Source organism: Wyeomyia smithii, chromosome 3 (genome assembly GCF_029784165.1).
Source record: "Wyeomyia smithii strain HCP4-BCI-WySm-NY-G18 chromosome 3, ASM2978416v1, whole genome shotgun sequence".
Lineage (NCBI taxonomy): Eukaryota > Metazoa > Arthropoda > Insecta > Diptera > Culicidae > Wyeomyia > Wyeomyia smithii.
The window spans coordinates 166079382-166105441 of record NC_073696.1 but is presented as its reverse complement, the minus strand read 5'-3'; positions in this window follow the sequence as shown (position 1 = coordinate 166105441).

Here is a 26060-nt window from a genome sequence, read left to right as displayed (position 1 = left end):
GTACAAATGTATTTGTTAAACTACGCCTTGCTTTAATTTAGTTTTCAGTACTACACTTCTTCAAGCAATGCAGAACAGGTGCAATTTCAATGTAGCACGAAATACTCTAGCTTCACGTACGTTGAACATAGGTAAAGTGATATAAAAATTAAAAAGAAACACTCTCACCAGTTTTAAGTATTCATATCCTTCTCATTCAACCCCTCTGTTCTAATCGACAGAATGTTGGAATCCAAATTTAGTGTTTCTATTTATTTATGTTCACATTAGAGATGGTCGGGTATGGGAAATTTGTTACCCGTACTCGACTCATGGAGAATATTCAAAACCGTACCCGACCCGAGACCGAAGTCAGGATTGTTTGAAATACCCGTCCCCGACCCGAACCTGAAAACTTTTTTTCCAACTACCCGTACCCGAAAGAAAAATACCCTGAAATTACCAGTACCCGATCCGTACCCGACCCGTCCTGGAATTTTTTTATTTCCTTTTATTTATTTTTTTGTCAAAATACCTGGTTACCTCGCACTTTTCATGCACTAATTGCCATATATGGTTTCTCGAGATGATGGACGGAGTTAGGCTAGAACCGAGCGTTCAGGTGAACGAATGTTAATGAACCCAGAGTTCCAGGCGATATATTGGTTCTTTTAAAATCCAGCGTAACATCTGTCACAGATTCCATTCCATTTTTCGTGTTAGTTACCTAATATTAAAATTGATGAGGAATTTAAATTACTTATTTTGTATGTATACTTATGATTTATATAAAACGCTAAAAAGTTTGTAGTAACATCAGGTATACTAAATGTGCAAATTTGTCTGAAAAACGCAGGTAAATACATGAGTCAGTTTTTTCAGATTTTTAATTTTATATATATATATATATATATATATATATATATATATATATATATATATATATATATATATATATATATATATATATATATATATATATATATATATATATATATATATATATATATATATATATATATATATATATATATATATATATATATATATATATATATATATATATATATATATATATATATATATATATATATATATATGAGTCGAGTACGGGTAACAAATTTCCCATACCCGACCATCTCTAATGTGAATATAAATAAATAGAAACACTAAGTTTTCCAACATTCTGTCGAACAAAGGGGTTCAATGAGAAGGATATGAATACTTAAAACTGGTGAGAGTGTTCCTTTTTAATTTTTATTTCACTTTAACTATGTTCAACGTACGTGAAGCTAGAGTATTTCGTGCTACATTGAAATTGCACCTGTTCAGCATTGCTTGAAGAAGTGTAGTACTGAAAACTAAATTAAAGCAAGGCGTAGTTAAACAAACAATAATACATTTGTACAAATGCAAATGAGCAATTCTCGCTGAAACCGTCCCACTGGTGACATGAGGTCTTTCAAAAAGGATATTTTCATGTCTAAATGATTGAAAGTAGCGAAAAAATGAGAAAACCACTTTTGTTAGTTCATATTGAGTGACCCCTCGGGCACAAACCGGTTAAAATGTTTTTACAAAAATTGATTTTTGAGCAATACTTGACCTTTTTATTGATTTATTTCTTTTAAATTTGTCATTGAACCCCCTGCAACCAACACATCGTTTTCAAGAGGAATGATAGAGCTTTCATTTGAAGTAGGAAAAAATTGGCCGCCATCTTGGATCTCGCCGCCATCTTGGATTTCATCAGAAAAACGTGTTTTTGAGCAAGTTCGCAACCACCGATTTTGAATTTGACATCACCATTGGAAAGCTGAGAAAAAATGCTTTAAGATACATTCAAAATATTAGGTGAGCATTGAGGTTATCTTGTCATTCTGGTCACTTTTCAAAATCGAGCTTCAAACAGTTCAACGCTTGACTCGCGTCCAATATCAAATCAACGCAATATACTGAGCCTGTGGTGTGCGTATGATGTGGACAGTCAGTATTCCTAGTTCACAGGTAGTAAGTGCACCAACGCACCGTAATTTTTGAATAGCCTTTAATCAATTGGCTGAATTTCGTTAAATACCCTTTTTTCGTACCCTTTTCGTCGATAAGAATTTGCTAGGGATAAAAAAAGTGATGATTCTACTCTTGCTTTATTTACGCTGGCATACACAAATCTTCTCCAGATTACTCGGGATATACTTGATTCATACCATACCTAAGTTTGTTGATAGTAGTTTAAAGCATGAAAACAACAGTACATAACAGTAGCGAAAACAACATCTAAAATTTATTTGTTTAGTTAATAAACACGCGAAAACTGTACAGGGGGTTGGGAATCAAACTTTGTTCTAGCAAAAAAATCGTAGAGAAGCTTAATCACAAATTACGTTATACTCAAGGAGGAGCGAGGGAGTGAAGAAATAAACAATGTGATTGCAGTGAAAAAGGATCAAAGACCCAAAGTCACACAGGCATTGGGCCATCCACATTCCACGAGGACAACTTTGGGGAGGGGGGTCTGTGTGATGTCCACGGTCCATACAAAATTTTGAGAATTTATATGAGAAGTTGTGGGGGAGGGAAAGGGGGGGGGTAACAAAATCCTTAAAAATCTGTCCACGTGGAACATGGATGGCCCTAATATACACTACACTACAGACACACACCACAGGCTCAGCATGATTTGATATTGGCCGCACGTCATGCGTTGTATTGTTTGGAGGTCTTTTTTGAAAAGTGACCAGAATGACAAGGTAAACTCAATGCTCACCTAATATTTTGAATGTATCTTAAAGCATTTTTTCTCAGCTTTCCAATGGTGATGTCAAATTCAAAATCGGTGGTTGCGAACTTGCTCAAAAACACGTTTTTCTGATGAAATCCAAGATGGCGGCAAGATCCAAGATGGCGGCCAATTTTTTCCTACTTCAAATGAAAGCTCTATCATTCCTCTTGAAAACGATGTGTTGGTTGCAGGGGGTTCAATGACAAATTCAAAAGAAATAAATCAATAAAAAGGTCAAGTATTGCTCAAAAATCAATTTTTGTAAAAACCGTTTAACCGATGTGTGCCCGAGGGGTCACTCAATATGAACTAACCAAAGTGGTTTTCTCATTTTTTCGCTACTTTTAATCATTTAGAGATAAAAATATCCGTTTTGAAAGACCTCATGTCACCAGTGAGACGGTTTCAGCGAGGATTGCTCAAATGTAAATGTAATTACAAAATGATTTACAGCTGCATACTTCGTTATGAATTCTATAGTTCAGCTCAGCTCAGCTCAACTCAGTTTAAGGTTAGATACAATTTAGTTTCAGTTCAGCTTAATTTCAGTTTAACTTCAGTTGAAGTTCAGTTTTACTTTTTTTAAAGTTCAGTCACAGACAAACAAACGTACCACGAAATTTATTTTCGTAAATCAAAATAACGGTCTATTCGAATGAGTTTCAGTTTTTACGAATATTCCCATCGCAGCGGTGGTGGCGCTGATGTACGTTTTCCCTTTGAACTCAGTTGACGCGCCGTGCTGCCAAAACAGCAGAAAATTTTACTTTTGCGGAATATCTTCAGTAGGTGTCGCACAAGTAAGTAGAAACCATAATTTTCTTTGAATTTTTAGGGAGTGGTACGTCTGTTTGTCTGTGGTTCAGTCTCAGTTAAGTTTTGGTTCAGTTTTATTTCAGTCAGAGTTCAAATTCAGCCTTGACTAGCACGGCTAACGTTTTGCGCGTGAGGATTTTCTGCTTAGTAAAAGCACAGACAAACAGACGTGCCTCTTCGAAGAAAGATCCTGAAAAATCTACGTCCTTAGTCGAAACGTTACACTCGTATGTCACCATGTGAGCTTATTGTCTACTAATTTATTTTCGTAAAACGGTTTTTTCATTCTACTGGAAAACTTTTTAGTTTCCTAATATTACCTGCAAACTAAATGTGACCAATGTACACCGGAAATGGTCCGGACTTTAAGAGTGTGTGCAAATGTACATTTTTACAACGGGTGAAAATTTTTCTGACTTCTTGTTATATATAAGTTTATATGTTACTTATAAACAAGAATTCATTCCGAGTTCATTTGTACCCAAAGAGCGCAAATCCGTCAAAGAAGACTCGAGATGTGAATTATTTAAGTGTGGGTGTTGTTTTCGGCAGGTTTTTAAAATTATTAAAATATTATATTTCATCATCTGATATAAATATTGTTCAAAACGGTTGTGTAGTTTCTGAGATAATGAAGTTTCGTAATTGTCATATTTTGATACATTACAGACGAAGTTACAGTCCGATTACAACAAAATTCAATACAGTGTTATGAGGCAACCAGACCCAGGGTGGCCACTCTACCGGGAAAAGCGGGAAAAAGCCGGGAATTTCAAAACACCGGGGAAAAAATACGGGAAAACCGGGAAATTAGGCTTCACGCCGAGAAAATCATCCTCCTTCATGTCTGCCGCTTCATTCGTTCAACAGTTTCTGAGGATATGTCAACATGAGAACCTGTTTTTTTTTCATGTTTACCAAACTGGCATGATTCTGCCGGCTAGGGGAAAGCTGGTTGTTGGTTTCAGCTAAAGTCGACAGCGGCTTCGCAGCAAGATCTGCGTCAAATAAAATCAGGCTTGATCAGGTGGATAAATTTACTGTTCCGTAACATGTATTGTCAGATTTTAAAGAAGTCAAAAAGTTATCAGCGTCGCGGAAGGCGTATTGAAAATTCTTGTGAATAGTGTTCGACATCGCATCGGGGAGAATCCGGTCAAAAGTCAAATAGGACCGGAAACTTCGAGTCTCGATTTTATTTCGAACCGGACCGGAACGGAGCTACCCGGTTTGTACTTCCCGATTTTTGGTATGATTTTAACCACAAGCAGCAAAAAGCAAAAAGCAGCAAAAAAAAAATTTTCATTCTGTGTTGGACCTTTCGACTACTTGATTTTGTTGGGGAAAGACGCCACCTTGAAGAGCTATTTGTAAAGATTTCTCAGATTTTTTCTATATCAAAAACAAACAGTAGCTATTTTTTTTAAATTGTTTATTCAGAGTGTCAGTTGAATTTATTTTATAAACCATGAGAAAATTTCTTATACATTACATTGACCCCAGCTCGAAAATTTTAAAGTCCCAGGATTAAAGTTTTTCGAAAAAAAAATTGTTTTGAAATAACAGATCTCAACGTTTCATGCATTTTGCAAAATGCATCCTGACAGTTTCATGTGCATTTTTTATTGGTCACTCTGAGGCTCTTCTTCCCAAAGTCCACTTGAAGTTTTGCCTGAGGACATTTTTCTAGAAGACAAAAACTCTATGCCCCAACTCTTGAATTTATCCCACGCATTTCATTGGCATCCTGATACAGAAGCACTGCAAGCTCGAGAGAAGGTTGACAGAGAAAGAAGCAAAAAAGCGCGAGAAGGCGAAGATTGTCAACGATTTGGAGATAAAGAGGGCGAAAATTGTGTAGTAGATCACCATGAAGGTACTTGCTAAAGTCGACAAACAGCTAAACACGATGGAGGAGGAATGTTTTCCATAGTTTTGTAACACTTTTTTTGCAAGGCACAAAAAGCATGTGAAAATTGATTTTTTTCTCATATGTTTTAAAAATAAAACACCGGGAAATTTCACTAAATATCATCGGGAAAACCGGGAAATTGAAAATTGATATTGAGTGGCCACCCTGTCAGACCTTTCTTTTGACTTTATGAATTTTATGGAAATCGCGGTTCTGCCATCTCTGAGAAAAGTGAGTGAGTTCAAATAGTTTTCGGAATATGTTTCTTTTCATAGCTGGATTTCACATTTTTGAACATAACAGGCAAAGTAAAAGTCCGATTGCAAAACAAATCAATAGGGCCTTATGGAGCAACAAGATCTTCCATATGACACTGATTTTATGAAAATCGGTCCAGCCATCTCTGAGAAACAAGAGTGAGATTAAACAGTCTCCAGAACACATTTCTTTCCATAACTTATGAACCACCTGTCATACCTTCATAAAATTCAAAAGTTACGAATAACATACAATAAAATTTAATAGGATCTTATGGAGCAACTGGACCTTTCATTTGAAAATAATTTTATGTAAATCGGTTCAGCCATCTCTGAGAAAATCGAGTGAGAATGAAAAGTTGCACATACACACACAGACACACACACACACTCACACACACACACACACACATACAGAAGAGCCATCATATCGGACCCCTACCGCATCCCTCCTGGAAACGGTAACTGGGTTGTGGATAAGTCCAGTATGGCGGCCATATGTACGACGAGCAAGTTCCTGGTTGTCTCAACCTCAGAAGAAGGGTACGTAGTTGCCAAGGTGAACGGAGTGTTCTACTGCAGTTGCTATGCTCCGCCGCGTTGGTCTACCAAAAGGTTCACTCAGATGGTCGACCTGTTATCCATGGAGCTAACGGGCCAAACGCCGTTGGTGGTGGCGGGCGACTTCAACGCTTGGGCTGTTGAGTGGGTAAGTCGCTTAACAAACCAGAGGGGTCGGATCTTGTTGGAGGCTTTGGCAAAGCTCAACCTAGATCTGGCCAACGTTATGAACAAAAGTACATGCAGCAGAAATGGTGCGGAGTCGATCATTGACGTGACGTTCTGCAGCCCAGGAGTGATCAAGAACTGGAGGGTAGACGATGGCTACACTAATAACGACCACCAGCCGGTCTGCTATAGTGTAAACAACTACGAGAGGCGGCAGGCGATAGGTAGAGCCAACACTCTGACCGTCCGCGGGTGGAAGACATCGCACTTCAATGCCGAGGTATTCGAAGAGGCAATGAGAAGAGAGCGCGAGGGGGGCAGTTGGCTTCGCCCGACTGCTGACCAACTAGTTGCCATGCTATCGCGGGCGTGTGACGCCACCAAGTCTAGGACTCGCCAACCTAGGAATGGGAAGCCACCGGTTTACTGGTGGACGGACGCGAAACGAATTAGAGAGGACAGTCTCTTTCCGGACAGGTGGAAGCGGCAGAGACTGGTCTTACTGCCAAAGGCTGGGAAACCGCTAGGGGACCCATCGGCATATAGGCCTATCTGCCTGTTGGATACCGCGGGCAAGGTGCTTGAGAGGATCATTCTCAACAGACTGGAACACGGAGGGTGTACACGGTCTGGCAGGTAACCAGTTCGGCTTCCGGAAGAGCAGGTCCACGCTGGATGCCATCTCTTTCGTCATCAAGACGGCGGAGGTAGCACTCCAATGCAAGAGAAGGGGAATACGCTATTGCGCAATCGTTACGCTTGGCGTGGAGAATGCGTTCAATAGCGCCAGTTGGGACTCCATAACGCTTGCGCTCAGGAGCATCCATGTACCGGAGTCGCTGTACAAGATTCTGGAAAATTATTTCCAGAATCGAGTACTTGTTAACAACACGAAGGAGGGTCAGAAGTGCGTCTTAATCACCGCAGGAATTCCGCAAGGTTCTTCCTTGGTCCGGTGTTGTGGAATGTCATGTATGACGGAGTGTTGAAACTCAAGTTCCCTGTAGGGGTTGTGATCGTCGGCTTTGCAGACGACATAACGCTGGAGGTTTACGGCGAGTCTATCGAGGAGGTCGAGTTGACGACCGCGCATTATACACGCAAGGTCGAGGACTGGATGCGCTCCAGGAAACTGGAATGTCATGTATGACGGAATGTCATGTATGACGGAGTGTTGAAACTCAAGTTCCCTGTAGGGGTTGTGATCGTCGGCTTTGCAGACGACATAACGCTGGAGGTTTACGGTGAGTCTATCGAGGAGGTCGAGTTGACGACCGCGCATTATACACGCAAGGTCGAGGACTGGATGCGCTCCAGGAAACTGGCAGGAAACTGGAGCTCACACATCATAAGACGGAGGTCACGATTGTGAACAACCGTAAATCGGAGCAACACGTGGTGGTCAGAGTCGGAGACTGCATCATCACCTCGAAGCGATCTCTGAAGCTCTTGGGGGTTATGGTGGACGACAAGCTCACGTTCGGGAGTAACGTCGACTATGCCTGTAAGAGGGCCTCATTGGCTATTGCAGCACTACCTCGTATGATGTCCAATAGCTCAGCGGTTTATGGCAGCAAGCGAAGACTTCTTGCCAGTGTGGTTTCGTCCATACTTAGGTATGGTGGGCCAGTGTGGTCCAGAGTGCTAGGTACTAACAGTTACCGCGGTAAACTGGAAAGTACCTACAGGCTCATGTGCCTGAGAGTTCCGACTGCGTATCGTACGGTGTCATACGATGCAATCTGTGTCTTGTCCAGCATGATGCCTATCAGCATCGCCATCAAGGAGGACAGAGAGTGTTTCGACCAACGTGACACAAGGGGCATACGAGGTACCAGAAGGTCATTCTCGATGCTCCGCTGGTAGCGGGAATGGTCTAACTCCACCTGACACAAATCCTGTCAGGCCATGGTTGTTTCAGGCAATATCTGCACGGGTACAGACACGTGGAGTCCCCCATGTTTGCCGAGTGTATGGAGGAGGAGGAGACTGCTGAGCCTGTCTTCTTTGTATGCCCCCGTTTCGTAAGAGCGAGGAGCGACATGATGGCTGTGAGTGGGCCTGGCCCTACTCCGGACAATCTAGTCCGGAGGATGTGCGACGATCCGGACACCTGGAACGCGGTCTGCGCGGCCGCCTCTCTGATTGTCCTGGAGCTGCAACGTGTGTGGCGGTTCAACCACCAACACGCAAGTGGTTGCTAATTATCAGTCTCCATGTAGTTAGCTAGGAGGTTATAAGAGTAAAGAGGGTGCATCACGCACAAAAGCCACTCCCCGACTCAATACTTAAGCGTCGTTCCGGGAACACTAGGGCTGGAGACTGGAGGGGTTTTAGTGGGTAGGGATCATTAGGTGTATGGGGGAGTGTAACTACCGGATTGTGTGTGTGTGTCTGTGGTAGTGTGTGTGTGTGCCTGTGGTAGTGTGTGTGTCTGTGGTAGTGTGTGTGTGTTTGTGTGTCTGTGTGTGTGTATGTACAGATTTCCATTCTCACTCACTTTTCTCAGAGATGGCTGGACCGATTTTCATGAAATTAATTGCAAATGATAGGTCTAGTTGTCCCATGATACCCTATCAAATTTCATTGTAATCGGATTTTAAGTTTAGAGGCTATGTATCAAAATGTAAAAATCACGAAACATCATTATCTCAGAAACTACACAATCGAATTGGTTATAAATAAATGGGCTTCCTTAAAAACCTTTAGCTTTCAAATTTTATAAAGATTCAATATGTGGTTTTGGAGACTGTTTAATCACACTCGTGTTTCTCAGAGATGGCTGAACCGGTTTTCATAAAATCAGTGTCAATTGGAAGGTCTAGTGGTCCCATAAGATCTCATTGATTTGTTTTGCAATCGGACTCTTATTTTGCCTGTTATGTTAAAAATGTGAAATCTAGTTATGAAAAGAAACACATTTCGAAGAATACTTAAACTTACTCACTTTTCTCAGAGATGGCTGAGCCGATTTTCAAAAAATTAGTGTCAAATGAAAGGTCTAGCTGCCTCATAATACCCTATTGAATTTAATTGTAATCGGACTGTAACTTCGTCTGTAATGTATAAAAATGTGAAAATCACGAAACTTCATTATCTCCTAAACCACAAAACCGATTTGAACTATATTGGCAACAACTTAACGGTCTAGTGATGCGTTAACTAAAGAATTTTATAATGATTAGGCATGTGGTTCAAAAGTTGTGAAAAGAAACATGTTCCGATGACTTTTCAAATTCATTTGTTTTCCCAAAGATGGCTGAACTAATTTCAACAATCTCATTGTCGAATGAAAGGTTTGGTTGCCATTTCATTCAATTAAAATCGGTCTTTTATTTCAACCATTATGTATTAAATCCTGAAAACAACGAAAGTCTATTAACTCAAAGATTACACGACATATTTAAACATAACTACGGACTGTCTCTCAAACGTACTAATAACAAATTTCTTAACAATTTGAAACGTGGTTCAAAAGTTATGGAAAGAAACGAAATTGATGGATCAAAATATATTGTACTATTTGAACTTTCCCAGAATTGCTCGTGATTACAAATCAAATTTCACATTTTATACTTCAATTATTACTTCAGATACAACATTAATATACCTTTACTGGATTGAATTTGGCAATTTAAGGTTGTTTTCCAGAAGCCATAAATCGCTAAATCGGATTACAAAATGAAGTAGGGAGTTGATTCCCGGCCTCTAAGCATTATCCCGGTTCCTGAAAAACTCACATTGGGTAATGAAACTGGAAGCTACTTTCCAAAAATTTAAAATAGAGTCTGTAGTTGATTTTTGGCCTCTGGGTATCATACTATTCCACAAAATCTCATATTGAATGATATTTGGTCTGTTTAGGCTGTTCTTCATCAGGGAAAGTTTTCCTACTACAAAAAATTGAATCTAAAAAGATATATAATCCGACCTATATATGAGTACAGTGACGTTTCGATTATACCAGGAATAAAAAAATAATCGCATCATATATTTAAAACATATTGATTTCATGTTACTTCCAAAATGTTCGGTATAGTTATACTTTTGGCTACCAATCAATTCAAACAAATAATAAGTTCGAAAGAGAAAGGGTGGGTCTCACCGCTAAGTTGATTAATTTTGGTTTTTTTTTGTAAATAATAATTCAATTTGGTCAAAGAAAAAAAATTGTTGTTTACATTAATTGTTGCGAAATCAATTTTTTCAATGTTTTCAGTACCAAAACCACATGTTCAACATTCTGCGAATTAGTCATGAAAAACACAACATCGGCTGGGAGTTATTCCTAAAGCGTTAAAAACCAGCCACGGAGGGATGCATTTGAAACTCGACACGGCGTGTTTCGCAGTCGCTACTCAGTGTTGGTGTTACACAGACGGCACGAAGGGCGAAGTTTGAAACACCGGAGCCAGTGTCAGTGTTATATTTCCGGCCCCGGTGCCTCAAGTTTCGACGAACACCGGAGACCAGGGTTTTAGTTTCGTAAAAAGCACCGTAGCCAAATGTTCAAACTTCGTAGAAACACCTCGGTTATTGCCATATGGCTATACTGTATGATTGTCTTTATGTCAGAGTTACCTGGAAAGCGTACAACTATTTTTAAAAAAATGTTTTGACTATACATCGTGTTCAATAATTTTAGATATAATTCCGGAATTCCATAATGATATGTAAATATCACACATTTAACTTCTGAGTATTTTTTCATTGAAAATACTTTTCATAGTGAACATTTACAGCAGATATTTGGGAATAACCCCTCCCTTAGTTAACTTCACATCTTCAAACACTTTTGGAATCCGTAGCAAGCGGCACGCACGAATTCCATGAGCATTTCATCCCATACTTTTTGGATAACCGCTTGAAATTGTTTCAAGCTGGAGAACTTGTAATCAGCAAGCTTCGACATCATGTAGGATCAAACTAAAATGAGTATTGCGATCAGATCGGCTTGGTGCTCATTGAAGTTCGCAACCGTAAGTAACAATATTCCACGAACTTGTACTTGATCGCTTATTTATTTAAAAAATGATACGAAAATGATTACCAAATGCAAGTTACACAGATTTTACAGTTAGGTACATGCCAAATTTTCACCGGGATTCGAGCATGCGACAACTGGCAGGCATTTGTTTTACTTTGTTCTTAGTTTTATAATAACTCAATTAATCGTTTAGTATTTTACATAACTTTGAGTGTTTTTAAGTGAATATTCAGACGAACTGCGTTGCCAAAATGTGTCAGAGCATTTGACCGCAGCAAAATAAAAATAGCGCAATTTTGATTTAATTTGTTTTTTTTTTCATCCAAAGACATGGTACCTACAAAACTATGACCTCATAGGGAACGAAACTGTGAATAAACCACAGTGTAATATGTGCTGAACTTCCGCTAGTCCAATATTGTGGAAAGCTCGATGTGATTGTGGCTGTACTCTGCTCAGCTAGCCATGATCTACGCGAGCCACCGTGACACGGGCTATTCTATCTGCATCGGTCACCAAGGTAGGACGTGTTATGCATGAGGAGCGCTGGATGATTTCTAAGTAGCTAACGGAACTTCACATTGGCCATTCTGCCAGGAGTGCTCATTCGGGCAATGTGAAACTTTCTTTTTGTATTATATTACGTATTCAATCATACAAAAAGGAATCACCCAGCGGTAGAAACGGCGTTAAGTGAAGTTGAAATTCGCACGAGTTTTTTTTTTCCTGGAAACGGGAAAATAACTTAGAAAGTACTTCAAATGAAGCGGATCGGGACGACTGCTATATGAAAAATGCTGTTTTTGAGAATGACTGAAAGTCTGCGTGTGTCGGGAGACCACAATCGATTAAACTAAAGCGAGTCGGGACAACCGCTTCGATAAATTCACGCATGAAAGTTTTAGTTATAAAGCGGAACGAAACGTCCGCAGCTGGTACCCAGCGATGAACACACATTTTTCGAATGTGCGAAATTTTAACCTTAACCAAAAAAAAAACCCGCAATGTGCTAATTTATGTAGTAATCACATTGCAATTTACAGATACTATAACGAGGCGATCTAAACAATACTTCTTCGAGGCAATGGCGTGCAAGAAGCGATACACCCTGGCAGCGAATACCGCTGAGACTGACGGCAGTGACATAGAGCTTGCCCGTTTCGTAGAGGTACACTCAGACGAGCCCGGAGCTGAAACCCATTCAGCCAAGAACCGTGACCGGACGAACTAGACGTGTCCGAGCGGAGCTCTACTGACACAAATGACAGTGAAAACGATTGCAAGCGTAGTTCCAGTGACGAGAGTGACGAAGAGGAAGATATCGAGCCTGTGCAAACAACTTAATCTCAGGATCAACTGATATCGACACTCAAGATAATCAACAGGCCATTTTGAGGACAAAGGAGAATCGACAGAGCAGCTCACCCGTTAAAGAGAAACCGCAAGGTGCGCAGGAGAGGTTGGTAAAAAAAAAAAGAATCCACCAGAAACTCTTGAACGACCAGTTGAAGTGCATCCGGAATCATCAAACGATGGAGCGTATGGAAAAAGTTGTAGCGGACATGAGTACGGCCATAACACGATTGCAATCTTACGACTTGCCATCATCATCGCGTTTTCAGACTGAAACAACGTGGAATTTCCCACGCACATCGATCAGTGCCGAAGCCACTCCAACGACTATTCGTTGGGATGATATCAAACCGTTCCCTTGTGTTGTTCCCGCAAATAAAATGTGAGAGGAGTGGAATCGATATATTGACAATTTTGAGATTGCCGCCTCCTTGAGCGACGCCAACGACCCCTCCAGGAGGACTCAACTTCTGTTCCTGTCTTCCTGTCATGACTTCGTTCGTGCAGCCAAGAGATCGTTCGCGCTGCCAAATTATGCCCTCTAAGATTGGAGAACGGAAATTGCTTCAAACTTTTCATAACAAACATAACCGATTATTTCCGCGCCATGACGGATACGGTGGCCGAACATGAGGCGTTTTCGCGCATGAAGCAGAATGCTGGCGAGTCCGCAGTTGCTTTCCACGCACGCCTCATGTGCAAGGTGAGGTTGTGCAATTATAGCCCTGAAGATCAGGACCGTTGCGTGCGGGCACAGCTTCTGAAAGGATTGAGGAACAAGGAAATTGTTAAAACAGCCAGAACGTATGGACATGAAGCGAACTTCATAGTACAGGCTGCAACGCGCGACGAAGCATATGAAGCGAAAACTTCCACTGCAGAAGCAAATATATTCGAAGGAACCAACCGAAACACCTCGACCCGAACCGCAAACCAGCGCAAGAGTTTGAGTGAACGTGATAGTACAACACTCACGAAAAGTCACCAGCAAGACTATGGACAAGGTCGACGCTCTCGTTGTACGAAGTGTGAATTGCGAAGATTAAGATGCTTGAAATGCCCAGCAGGGGGATACACGCGTATGGTTCTACAGACCCAATGATTGTCGAATGCTCGTTCAAAGTCAAAATATCTGTAATGAACGCTATCAAACCATCAGTTGAGGCTACGTTCTATGTTATATGCGAAGGTCGTAGGTCGCTCTTAGGCCGTTCAACAGCGAATGATTTAAGATTACTACAGGTTAGGTCAGGTGTCAATATTTGCGAAATCTTAGATGACAACAACGAGAACAACAAGTTTCCAAAAATGCATGGAGTCACGGTCAAGTTTAGTGTAAATAAAGCGATCGCCCCGGTGAAAAACGAGTACTATAATGTACCAGCAACATACAGGGAAGCAGCTCGACAAAGGTTACATGCGATGGAATCACGTGGAATAATCGAGAGAGTTACCTCGGCGCCCAGCTGGATCAGCGGAATGTCTGCTATTCCGAAAGGAAAAAAACGATTTCAGGCTCGTGGTGAACATGAGGGCTCCAAACAGAGCTATTAATCGAGAGTATTTTCGTCTTCCGCTTGTCGTGGAAATGAAGGTTAAACTCTATGGAGCCAAGTTTTTCTCGAAACTTGATCTTAGTAACGCGTTTAACCACCTTGAACTTTCAAAGGAATCTAGGGACTTAACAACATTTTTAACGGAAGATGGGATGTACAGGTTTACCCGCCTGATGTACGGAGTGAATTGTGCTCCTGAGGCATTTCAACGCGAGATGACGCGTATATTGAAGGACGTAGGCAATATCATTGTCTACATAGACGACCTTCTAATATTCGCACAGACACTGGAAGAGCTTCATAAATCTGTGGCAAAATTGCTCAAAATCCTGAAAGAAAAAAACTTGACTCTCAACACCGGGAAATGTGAGCTCGACAAAACTAGGATTAAGTTCCTAGGTCACGAGCTAGACGCTGAAGGTTTCCATATAGAGGACGAAAAGATCAGCAGCATCTGTAACTTTCGAGAACCATCCACTCTTTCGGAGCTGAGAAGCTTTCTGGGACTGGCTTCGTTTGTCAGTCCATACTTACAGAACTTTGTAAACAATTCAAGCGCTCTGTGGGCCGCTACAACATCAAAAACATGGTCTTGTGGACAGAAGGAAAAGAAAGCGTTCAATCTGATTCGACAGCAAATCGTAGAATGCACAATGGCACTAGGCTTTTTTCCTGAGAAAGATAGAACGATCCTTTATACTGATGCATCACCGGTAGCCTTGGAAGCCGTATTAATATAAGAAAGTACGGAACACTCTCCACGAATAATCAACTTCGCTTCAAAAACCTTGACTACGACTGAGAGGAACTATCCCCAGAATCAGCGCGAAGCACTTAGTGCAGTATGGGCCGTAGAACATTTTTCATTTTTTCTGCTCGGTAGGAATTTCACTCTACGTACGGATGCGCAAGGCGTGGCGTTCATTTCAAATCGGTCTAGAGAAGATTCGAAACGGGCACTAACCCGAGCCGATGGATGAGCGCTTCGTTTGAGCCCATATAATTACGATGCAGAATATGTTCGTGGGAGATACAAAATTGCAGACTCCTCCTCAAGGCTATACTGTGGCGAAGATGCCCCATTTGATGAGGAAGCAAGCCCGTGGGAGATCGCGCACCTACAGGCGAACAGAGTGGAATTCCTCACAGAACAGGATATCAGAGAGGCCACCGCAACTGACGGAATGCTTCAAAATGTGTCGAATGCTTTAATTTCAGGAAACTGGTCTAAAGATGTGAGAAGGTATCAGGCAGTAGAGAAGGACTTGACAGTAGAAGCCGGCATTTTAATCAAGACAGGATGTGCTGTGATACCTAAATCACTCCGAACAAAGGCTTTGGAAGTTGCTCATATAGGTCACCCTTCAACAGCCAAAATGAAGAGCATCGTAAGGCAGCGTATATGGTGGCCCGGAATCTCGAAAGACGTAGAAAAATGGGTTGAAGGATGTAGAACATGTGCCATCAACGGAAAATCAGAAAAACGAACCCCGATGGAACGAATTTTTATACCTGAAACTGTCTGGGAAACAATAGCCATGGACTTCAATGGTCCTTGCGTGAAATTCGGTGATATTTCAATCCTAGTAATTGTTGATCATCGGTCTAGGTACGTTTTTGCCAGACCTGTGAAGTCTACCAGTTTTGAGTTTACCAGGAAGGTACTTGAAGGGATTTTCGAGAAAAAATGTTACCCTAAGTGCATAAAAACCGATAATGGATCACCGTTTAGTATGGACGATTATAAAACTTTCTGCGTCCAGCGAGGAATCAACACGATCTACTGCACTCCCTTATTCCCGCAGCAAAACGGGTTGGTAGAACCGTGTATGAAAATTACACTGTGCTACAAATGAAAAAAAAAAAATGCAAGAGCTTCTGAAGTGACCTAGTGTAGGTTGTAGGTCTTGTTGAGTGTAACATTCGCTCATACTAGAAATTTTCCAAACACCCCTAAAATCTGAAGTTATGGTCAAAATACGATTTTTGGACTTCAGCGCATATAATATTTTTCAATGCAGTCATTTATCAATCGATTTTCTATATTGAAACAGTTTTAGAAAGAGGACAAATAGAGCTTTTTAAATATATACAGGTTTGTTCTAATATCAATAAAACATGTTGAGTTATTTGAGCTTAAATCTAACTTTTTAGACTTTTTTACGCAATTTTTCAATTTAATTGTCAATTTTCCGTCTATTTTTGTGAGAAACATACCATACATATACTATAATTTTGAAAGTTTATTTAATTCCGAATCAAATGAAAGCAGTTTTGTGGAAATCGGTTGATATTTGGCAATGTTATATATTTTATAAAGAAAACTCAAATTTTTGGCTTCTATCGCGCAATTATTTCACGGTGCTACAAATGATGAAAAAATGCAAGAGCTTTTGATGTGACTTAGTGTGGGTTGTAGCTTTAGTCAAATGTTACTTGCGCAAGTTTTTCAAATACCCCGAAAATTATATGTTATGTTCAAAACCCTGTTTTTTACCTTAGCTCATATTTTTATGTTTAATACGGTTATTTTTCAACCGATTTTTAATATTTTGGCGAAAAATAGAGTATTTGAAACATATAAATATGTCTAAAGAGTTTACCTATATGTGATGAATAGTTTGAAAATGAATAAGATGGTTTATGTTATTTTCAAGTCTTTCTAAATTTATTCGCAATTTTTCAAGCATTTTTGTAATGATGGAGCTTCAATTGCTGTAAAATTTGGAAAGTTCTTTTTAGAGCCAAACGAAAACAATAGGTGTTGTTAATGAAAATATGTTATAATTATGCTGAGAAATGATTTGATGAAATCTAAGTATATGGCGGAAAACATCTAGTCATATCTCAGCCAAATTATAACAGATTTTCATAAACAACACTTACTGTTTTCGTTTGGCACTAAACGTACTTTTCAAATTCTACAGCAATTAAAGCTCGTTCATTACGAAAATGTGTAAAAAAAATGCGAATAAGTTTGGAAAAATTAAAAAATAACATAAACTCTTTTATTTATTTTAAAACAATTCATGACATATAGGTAAAATTTGAAAAAAATCATCTTATTTTATTGAATATCGTTGAAAATCTGTCCACGTGGTATGTGGTTGGCCCCTTAGACATATTTATATGTTTCAAGAGTTCTATTTTTCGCCTTTCCAAAACAGCCAAAATATAAAAAATTGATTGAAGAATAACTGAATTAAACATAAAAATGTGAGCTAAGGAAAAAAACAGGGTTTTGACCATAACTAATAATTTTTGGGGTATTTGAAAAACTTCAAGTAAACATGCAAGTAACATTTGACTAAAGCTACTACCCACACTAAGTCACATCAAAAGTTCTTGCATTTTTTCATAATTTGTAGCTCCGTGAAATAATTGCGCGATAGAAGCCAAAAATTCTGGTTTTCTTAAAAAATATATAACTTAGCCAAATATCAACCGATATTTACAAAACTACTTTCAATTGGTTCGGAATTGAATTAACTTTCAAAATTATAGTATATGTGTGGTATGACGGAAAATTGACAATTAAATTGAAAAATTGCGTAAAAAAGTCTCAAAAATTAGATTTAAGCTCAAATAACTCAACATGTTTCATTGATATTAGAACAAACCTGTATATATTTTGAAAGCTCTATTTGTCCTCTTTCTAAAACTTTCGTTCTAAATCGCTGTAACACAGTGTTATCAATAAAGTAATTATTGCAGCATCAATCGAAAATACGTATAACGCTGCGGTGCATAGCGTAACTAAGGTGCCACCGGTAGAAAACATGCTTGGTCAAAAAGTAAAACGTAGTCTTCCTCTTCTACGGGACGGAAAAGCATCGTTTAACGAGGATATTTTGGAGAAATCTGACCGGGAATCAAAGCTTTCGAGTAAACTTCGCGGAGACGCCAGACGTGGCGCACGGAAATGCAAGGTAAAGCCCGGAGATATGGTCATCATTGAGCGACACACACGTGGAAAACACACGTGATGGATAAAAAAAACGGCAACTTAACTCTGAACGACGATGACGGACATGTGTTAAAACGGCATGTCTCCCAGACTAGAAATATATCCGCTTGGCGCAGCAGCAGCAAATCCGAAGACACCGGTCAATCTCGCCAGACTTTCACATAACCGATCAAGATCACAGACATAACAGAGACCGCAACGACATCGCGAGCGCTCCGTAAGAGAAAGGCTCCTACATAGTTGAATTATGTTAGACTCATCAGTGAAAAAAGAAAAAAAAATATAAATAATAATAATCCGCTAGAGCATGCGCAACGATATCAAAGGGTTAGTAATAAAAATCATTCTGTTCATACCTGGTTTCTATAATTTTTAATAGAAAAGTTAGCGACGAACGCAAGCCAAAAATAAAAATTTTAAAATTGTGGCGCAACAGTCTATTGTGAGGAAGGGGGATGTGTGGGCTGAATAAACCACAGTGTAATATGTGCTGAACTCCCGCTAGTCCAATATTGTGGAAAGCTCGATGTGATTGTGGCTTTACTCTGCTCAGCTAGCCATGAGATACGCGAGCCACCGTGACACGGGCTATTCTATCTTCGTCACCAAGGTGAGACGTGTTTTGCAGTAGCAGCGCTGGGTGATTCCTAAGTAGCTAACAGAACTTCATAGAAACCATCAAACAAATTAATTCATATTTAGAGAATTCAGAAACATGCTTAGGGTAGTTTGGGGTAATTTGGACCTCCTAAGAAAAACTTCTGTTATTTCGTAGCTTGTGTTTTCTGTCCCATAAACGTAATGTATTATAATAATATCGACCTGTTCTCTATGTTTTTACACGAACAAATCATAACATTAAGGTCAAAAGAACAAAAATATATCGAAATTGAAAATAATGGTTTTCGGACATAAAATATCGTTTGGGGTGAAATGAACCAGCTATTGGGGTAATATGGACAGTGTTTGGGATAATGTGGACAGGGCAAAAATTTGAGTTTTATTGTACTACACAGTAGAAGGTAATATTCACATCCCTGTCATGAACGTCATTTCCATACATTTTGCTAGAAGCCGTTTTTCTCTGGCTCTCTGGCTCGATTATACGTCAAAAGGCTGTCAGTGCTTGCGAAACAGCCGAATAAACTTCGTCCATGCGAGATCAACTGTTGCTGCAAGTCGTGTGTAGGAATGCAAAAAGCGAAGAACGACTGTTTTGTTTTGAACGTCTTATGGATTTTGTGCAGGACATAAATGGTCATGTTCAAACATGTTGCAACACGTTCTGGATAGCCCCACATTCAATATAGTTAGAAGCACGAAAAAAATCTGTACTGTAACACATGCGGCACAATGAACGGAGCTTATGATCATATTTTCAACACTAGCGTCATCATCATCGGCGGCGGCTTTGGGAAACAGTTGCCATGACATCGGTCTGGTGATATTAGTCATACGGAATAATAATTGCAATTCTTAGGCATTGCACAGTGATTCCACCATTGCAAAGTGGTCTAAGCTCAAAAAATCGTGATCGTTTTAGATTTGACTGTGAAATATTGATTTTATGTACCCAGTGTCTTCAGCAAGTTTAGTCCATGTAACAAGGCCTTTCTTTTGACGTTTTCGGTTTTTTTTATCAATCCCCCTAGTAGTTAGATATAAAAACTATTTTTTCTAATTTTCAAAATACCAGATTGCTTTCTTCAGCAAAGTTGTGGGAAAATTTATAAGAAAAAGAATTGCTGAGCACTATAATCTTCTATCTGTACGTCTGATATGACGAAACAAAGTTTTCCGAGGAACCCTCCTCAAAATTAGTTTTTCGTCCATAACTTTTTCTGTAATCGTCAAAACAATTCGAGATGTTCTAACGTTTTGTTCATTCTGCTAAACCTCGCTTTTTTGTAGAATATATTGGTTTGATGTTTTTATTTGTTGTAAAGTTATTTCTAGTTTTTTGCTGAAAATAGCCATATTTTGAGACCATATTTCTCCGAAGGTTGCAGATAATAGCAAACCAGACTGTATGTATTTGAAAGTTTGTCAAAAGAACTAAATTACTCAAAAGAGTTCAACTATTTCTAGTTGTATCCAACCGAGTACTTAATGAAAAGAAAACACCCCTCAAAATGAGTTTTTAGTCCATAACTTTTTCTGTAATCGTCGAAACAATTCAAGATGTTCTAACGTTTTGTTCATTCTGCTAAACCTCGCATTTTTGTAGAATAGATTGGTTTGATGTTTTTATTTGCTGTAAAGATATTTTTAGTTTTTTGCTGAAAATAGCCATATTTCGAGTCCATATTTCTCCGAAGACTGCAGATTATTTGCTTGCATTTATAATCCGGTATTTTTTTCCACAGGACTTGATATAAATCTACTGAAGCGTTGTGGAGCCATCCTTCAAGCTGTTGCTTCTAGTCGAAAGTTGAACACAGAAAAATTGGATAAATATTGCATCGACACGACGCGAAAAATAGTGGAGTTTTATCCATGGTACTATCTACCTGCGTCAGTACACAATATACTAATTCACGGTGCACAGATTGCTGACCACTTTTTGGTTCCGATAGGACAGCTCTCGGAAGAAGCGCAGGAAGTATTGAACAAAATTATACGGGAAGCACGTGAACATCGCAGTATGGCTATTTTCAGCAAAAAACTAGAAATATCTTTACAACAAATAAAAATACAACAAATGAAAATATCAAACTAATATATTCTAAAAAAAGGCGAGGATTAGCAGAATGAACAAAATCTTAGAACATCTTGAATTGTTTCGAAGATTACAGAAAAAGTTATGGATGAAGAACTCATTTTGAGGGGTGTTTTCCTTTCATTCAGTACTCGATTGGATACAACCAGAAACAGTTGAACTCTTCTGAGTAATGCAGTTCTTTTGCCAAACTTTCAAATACATATAGTCTGGTTTGCTACTATCTGCAACCTTCGGAGAAATATGGACTCAAAATATGGCTATTTTCAACAAAAAACTAGAAATATCTTTACAACAAATGAAAATATCAAACCAATATATTCTACAAAAATGTGAGATTTAGCAAAATGAATAAAATCTTAGAACATCTTGAATTGTTTCGACGATTACAGAAAAAGTAATGGACGAAAAACTAATTTTGAGGAGTGTTCCTCGTAAAACTCTATTTCGTCATATCAGACGTACAGATAGAAGATTACAGTGCTCAGAAATTTTTTTTTCTTATACATTTTCCTACAACTTCGCTGAAGAAAGCAATCTGATATTTTAAAAATTAGAAAAAAAAAGTTTTTATATCTTACTACTAGGAGGATTGATCAAAAAACCGAAAACGCCAAAAGAAAGGCCTTGTTATATGGAATAAACTTGCTGAAGACACTGGGTACATAAAATCAATATTTCACTGTCAAATCTTACACGGTCACGATTTTTCGAGTTTAGACTACTGGGCATTAGCCAAAAACAAATGACCCTTTCCTAATTATTCGAACTAGAAACTGAGTATGCGTTCGTGGGTCGCGCGCGCGTTTGTGTGTGTATGTGTGTGTGTGTGTGTGTGTGTGTGTGTGTGTGTGTGTGTGTCAGGTGTGTGTCACGGGCGACGACTTTAACGCTTGGGCTGTTGAGTGGGGAAGTCGTTGTACAAAACAGAGGGGCCAGATTTTATTGGAAGCTTTGGCAAAGCTCAACTTAGACTTGGCTAACGTTGGCACGAAATGCACCTACAGTAGGAACGGTGTGGAATCGATTATAGATGTGACGTTCTGCAACCCGGGACTGATCACGAACTGGAGGGTAGACGACAGCTACACGAATAGCGATCATCAATCGGTCCGCTATGAGGTAGGCGTGAGGAAGCAAGCAGTGAGTAGGGCCAATATTCCATGCATCTGCGGCTGGAAAACATTGCATTTCGATAAAGATGTATTTGGTCAGGCCAGTAGATGGAAGCACGAAGGGGGTGAACCACACCCGGGTGCGGATCATCTAAATGCAATCTTGTCATGGGCGTGCGATGCCACGATGCCTAGGTCTCGTCAGCCTAGTGAGGGTAGACCACCGACATACTGGTGGAGCGAAACGATAGCCGTCCTACGTAGTGCATGCCTCCGTGCAAGAAAACGTGCAATCCAACGTAAAAGGAGGGGCATTCGTTACTGTGCGATCATCATGCTCGACCTGAAGAACGCGTTTAACAGTGCCAGCTGGGACTCCGTAGCCTTAACGCTACAATGCCTCAGAGTGCCGGCGCCGTTGTACAAGATTCTGGGCAACTATTTTCAAAATCGAGTGTAGTGTACAACACAAACGAGGGCCAGAAAAGCGTCCCAGTTACCGCAGGTGTACCGCAAGGTTCCATCCTGGGTCCGGTATTGTGGAATGCAATGTATGACGACGTGTTAAAACTAACACTCCCTCCAGGAGTGATGATTGTGAGCTTCGCCGATGGTATAACTCATGAGGTCTATGGCGAGTCAATTAGAGAGTTCAAGGCCGCGCTATCCATACGCGTAGTGGAAGATTGGATGCACTCCAGAAAACTGGAGCTAGCGCACCATAAGACCGAGGTCATCGTTGTGAATAATAAGAAATCGGAAAAGGAGGCATCGATCAGTGCTGGTGCAAGCACATCGCCTCAAAACGTTCCTTGAAGCTCCTGGGGGTTATGATCGATGACAAGCTCACGTTCGGGAGCCACGTCGATTATACCTGCAAGAGAGCTTTTATGGCTGTAGCGGCATTATCCCGCATGATAGCAAACAGCTCAGCGGTCCGTAGCAGCAGGCGCAAAGTCTTGACTAGCGTGACTACGTCCATACTATGGAGGGTCAGTGTGGTCCAAGGTATTGGGTACCTCGTGCCATAGTGGCAAGCTCGAGAGTACGTACAGGCTAATGTGCCTGAGGGTCGCGTGCGCATACCGAACAATGTCGTACGAGGCGGTTTGTGTCTTGGCTGGCATGATGCCCATCAGCATCATCATCAGAGAGGATGTAGAGTGCTTCGACCAACGCGACACAAGGGATATACACAACACCATGCGGTCATTTTCAATGGCTAGGTGGCAGCGGGAGTGGTACAACACTACAAAGGGTAGATGGACACACCGACTCATTCCAGAGTTAGCATACTGGATTAATAGGCGCCATGGGGAAGTAACCTTCCATCTGACACAGATACTGTCAGGCCATGGCTGCATTAGGCAGTATCTGCATAGGTTCCGGTATGCCGAGTCTCCTACGTGCCCCGTATGCACGGGAGAGGAAGGAAACGCGAGCAGATAAGGTACGAAAATGTACGAAACGAAATATAAGTGGGATGGACACCACGCCAGACAATTTTGTGCGAAGGATGTGCGAGAATAGGGAAATCTGGAGTGCGGTCATCAAGACTGGATCACAGATCGTGAATGTTTTGCAAAGCACTAACTAACTAGTTAATCTCTACAGCAACCTATGCTGGCCAGTAGTTAACTAACTGGCCTGAATAGGTTGCTGTAGACTCTACAGCAACCTATTCAGGCCAGTTAGTTAACTACAGTGTAGAGGTAAGTGCTAAAAAGCACGACTGGCCCTCTCCCTGAAGTAATGCCTAACGGAGGTCCCGGGGAGACCAAGGGCTTTGGCTGTCCAGCTTAACCCTCTCCCTCTCACAAGGTTTATCATTAAAATTTATAGCTTCACGAGAAAATTCAAGCTGAACACTTTGTAGACTAACTAAAATTACTGTCAACTGTAGTATTTTGAAGAAAATGCCCAGTGATGCTCTGAGGCAGCATATAAAAGTTTATGGAACAATCGTAAGCACAACAAACTATTTTATGTCTAGATATGATGATTATAATTCTTGGTGCTCTAGAGTCACCATGAGCGGGAAAGGGTTAAGGTTGCTCAGCATGGGTAAAAGCAGGTATGTGTATGTGTCAGGTGTGTGTGAGCATGTGTGTCAGGTGTGTGTGTCATTGTATGTGTGTGTATCATTGTATGTGTGTGTATCATTGTATGTGTGTGTCATTGTATATGTGTGTGTCATTGTATGTATGTGTGTGTGTCATTGTATGTGTGTGTGTGTGTCACTGTATGTGTGTGTGTATGTGTGTATGTGTGTGTGTGTGGGTGTGTGTGTGGGTGTGTGTGTGTGATTGTGTGTGTGTCAGTGTGTGTGTGTCAGTGTGTGTGTGTGTGTCAGTGTGTGTGTGTCAATGTATGTGATATGTTTCTTTTCCCAAAATTTCATGGGAATCGGATGACATACCAATTTTTGGCAGCACATTGAATGTTGCTGTGTCTGGCAATTTCAATGATTTTTATGTTTGAAAATCATCATTTTAAGCCTAGCTTCGAATACCCGTAACTCCCTTAATTTTTGGCTGATTTTGGATCAACACGCTTTGTTTTGGAGGGAAACTTATGTATTTTTTTTTCATTTTCCAACGTTTACCAAAAATACAACCAGTTTTTAGTTTTAAACATTATGCCGGTAAGCCAAATATCATGCATCTCAGAGCTCTTGTGTACCGTACCGTCTTGTGAATCAGTTCGGAATGATCAGATAATCGACAGCCTATGGGAAATTAACCGTACTTCTCGAATTTTTGGATTCCGGTCCAAATCCGTTAATCCTAAATCCCTGAAACGAGAAAATAAATAACGAATGTACTTTGACGTACGATTTCTTAGTTTTCATTGAAAGTCCTATCAAATATCTTAAATTTTCCATCAGATCTTTTAGTCGGTCAAACGGCTCAAAAGTTACAAATTTTTTGAAAATGATTGTCGATTTTTGGCAACCCTAATTCAAAAAGGATCACCATAAGGACCAAATCAAAAAAACTACGGGTATAAAATTTTTCGATAAAGAACAATTATAACAATGTTGAGCATGATCTGAACGAAAAATGAATCTGATAATAAAAGAGGTTCAATGGCATTTTAGGTGAATAACATTTTCTGACATCGGATATGTGTTTAACACCCCAAAATTGGCATTATACGTCAATTTCAACCATTTTAGAAAGACTTTTAGGTTTTTTTCCAACTTTTGTTCAGTGTTTGAAAACACTTTGTGTACGGATAATTTATCCCGGATAGCCTGCAATACTTTTTACAGTTCATCCTTTGTACACCGCCGTCTGTTCTTCCGTTTTTGTATGCCCGCGGCATCAGTCCGACAAAAAAATTTACTTTATACTCACCTGACCATATCACTCTAAAAAACTGTCCATTTTACCCCAAACAGGGCGCCTTACAAAAAACGCAATTTATTCCACTATTTTTTCCACTATGATATCGTAATCTTTTATCAAAATGTAGGCTTTTACTAGACAAAAACGGCTGCAAAGCTGATTAGACTGAAAATATTGAAGAAGTTTACATAAAACCTTAAATACACGAGCGTAACACTTACAGCAACATCAACTTTTGATGTTTCCTTCGTTTGCGTTGGCACTGCGGAGCACCTATCACAGCAAACCATGAAATTTTTCTGTTATATAGGGTCGAAGATGACTAGAACAAGATACCTGACTCTTGCAGAATTCATCGGATATGATTGTCGCTGCGCGTGAGCTAAAGTCGAAAGTTAGTTAATTTATACACTGTTAATATGATGTATACTTAAGGTCAAAGTCAACTGAAGACAACGCCAAGACGTGACTGAAAGGTGAAACAATTTTTTCAGTATCCATGTGGACGACTGTGCGGTGCTGCCATCCGAAAAATGAT